Source organism: Nansenia antarctica, assembly GCF_963989245.1.
Source record: "Nansenia antarctica genome assembly, chromosome: 2".
NCBI lineage: Eukaryota > Metazoa > Chordata > Actinopteri > Argentiniformes > Microstomatidae > Nansenia > Nansenia antarctica.
This window is the reverse complement of record NC_137675.1, coordinates 30,243,265-30,245,764: the sequence shown is the minus strand read 5'-3', so window position 1 is coordinate 30,245,764 and position 2,500 is coordinate 30,243,265.

Below are 2,500 nucleotides of genomic sequence, written 5' to 3'. Positions count from 1 at the left end.
GGCACGTTTGTCTGTCCGTCCTTCCGTCCGACGGCGAGATTTTCTGACCTACATCGGCCCTGTAAAAATGTATGCACTCTCGCTTTGGATAAAAGTGTCAGCTAAATGGTTTATTTATTATAACTTTTATTATTATTATTAATAATAATATTATTGTTATTATTAGCATTATTATTATTATTATTATTGTTATTATTGTATTGTTACAACCACTTTAGTCAAGACTAAAAACCCATCTTTTTAATATTGCCTTTAAATGACTAAATAATTAAATTAAGATTATATAATGATTAAAGCACTTTGAGCTGCAACATTTGCAGGAAAAGCGCTATACAAATAAAGTTATTATTATTATTATTATTATTTCCAGCTGGTGGCCGGGGTGCTGGTGGTTTGTGTCTGAGGTGAACAGGTGAAGGTCCCCTGGCTGTCAGGTGGGCTCTAAGGCAGGGCTGTCATATTCTCAGGTGGGCTCTAGGGCAGGGCTGTCAGGTGGGCTCTAAGGCAGGGCTGTCATATTTCAGTCACCTTCTCTGCACAAGGACAGGCTGTTGTGCTGTTAAAATAACGTATAGCCCTGGATCTCCCTTTCCCATGCCAAGCTTCTCCCCTCCCTCTCTCCCTCCCTCTCCCATCTCCTCTCCGCCCACCTCCCTCTATCCCTCCCTCTCCCATCACCTCTCCGCCCCCCTCCTTCCCTCCCTCCCTCTCCCATCTCCTCTCCGCCCCCCTCCGCCCACCTCCCTCCCTCCCTCCCTCTCCCATCTCCTCTCCGCCCACCCTCCCTCCCTCCCTCCCCCTCTCTCCCTCCCTCCCTCCCTCTCCCATCTCTTCTCCGCCCACCCTCCCTCCCTCCCTCCCCCCTCCCCCCATCACCCCTCCGCCCCCCCAGTTGCAGAATTGATCATCCCCCCATCGTCTCCTGATTATGTTGCTCTCTCGTTCCCCCATAAAATGTTCTTCCCTCCTTCATCTTCTTCTCTGCTTCACTATCCACGCCCCTCCAGTGTGTGTGTGTGTGTGTGTGTGTGTGTGTGTGTGTGTCTGTGTCTGTGTCTGTGTCTGTGTCTGTGTCTGTGTGTGTCTGTGTCTGTGTCTGTGTCTGTGTGTGTGTGTGTGTGTCTGTGTCTGTGTGTGTCTGTGTGTGTGTGTGTCTGTGTGTGTGTGTGTGTGTGTGTGTGTCTGTGTGTGTGTGTGTGTCTGTGTCTGTGTCTGTGTCTGTGTCTGTGTCTGTGTCTGTGTCTGTGTCTGTGTCTGTGTGTGTGTGTGTCTGTGTCTGTGTCTGTGTGTGTCTGTGTGTGTGTGTGTGTTTGTGTGTGTGTTTGTTTGTGTGTGTGTGTATCTGTGTGTGTGTGTGTGTGTGCGCGTGTGTATGCGCGCGTGTGTGTGCGTGTCTGTGTGCGTGTCTGTGTGTCTGTGTATCTGTGTGTGTGTGTGTATCTGTGTGTGTGTATCTGTGTGTGTGTGTCTGTGTGTGTGTCTGTGTCTGTGTGTGTGTCTGTGTCTGTGCCTGTGTCTGTGTCTGTGTCTCTGTCTCTGTCTCTGTCTCTGTCTCTGTCTCTGTCTCTGTGTCTGTGTCTCTGTCTCTGTCTCTGTCTCTGTGTCTGTGCGTGTGTGTCTGTGTGTGTGTGTGTGTGTGTGGAGAAGGGGGGTGGGGGATTCGGGCTTCTCTGATGTCCCTCAGAGCGTTGAACAGAGTTGAGAAGTGCTGACTCTGGGGTCTTGCAGCGCTGGGCGGGGGGGGGGGTCCCTGACAGGGTCTGGGGATTTACAAGGCCACTTTATGAGGGGGGAGTGTCTGCAAGCCCGGGCAGGAGGGGACGACATTCAGCCTCAGGAGGCAACTCCTCACTTCACTAAACAGTGAACACCTCCCCCCCCCCCCCCTCCCTCCCTCCCTCCCTCCCAATCCCTCAGTCCCCTGTCTATCAATACAGTATACACCAATACGTGAGAGAGAGAGGGGCAAAGAGAGAGAGAGAGAGAGAGAGAGAGGCAGAGGCAGAGAGAGAGAGGCAGAGAGAGAGAGAGAGAGAGAGAGGGATAGAGAGAGAGAGGCAGAGAGAGACAGGCAGAGAGAGAGGCAGAGAGAGAGAGAGAGAGAGAGGCAGAGAGAGAGAGGCAGAGAGAGAGGCAGAGAGAGAGAGAGGGATAGAGGGATAGAGGGATAGAGAGGGGCAGAGAGAGAGAGATTCTCAAGATTGGTTCTGGGACTCTGTTCACAAACAGAGCCATCAGACAGAAACCCCATTAGACTAAACCAAATTATAAGAAAACTAAAAGAAAATTACCTGACACATTGGAAAGAATCAAGCAAGAATTTGAGCAAATTGGAATGCTATTTGGCCCTAGACAGAGAACACACAGTGGCAGAATACCTGAGTACTGTGACTGATCCAAAATGGAGGTAATCCTTGACTATGTACAGACTCAGTGAGCACAGCCTCGCCATGGAGAGAGGCCGCCACAGGCAGACCTGCGCTCCCAAGACAAGACAAGA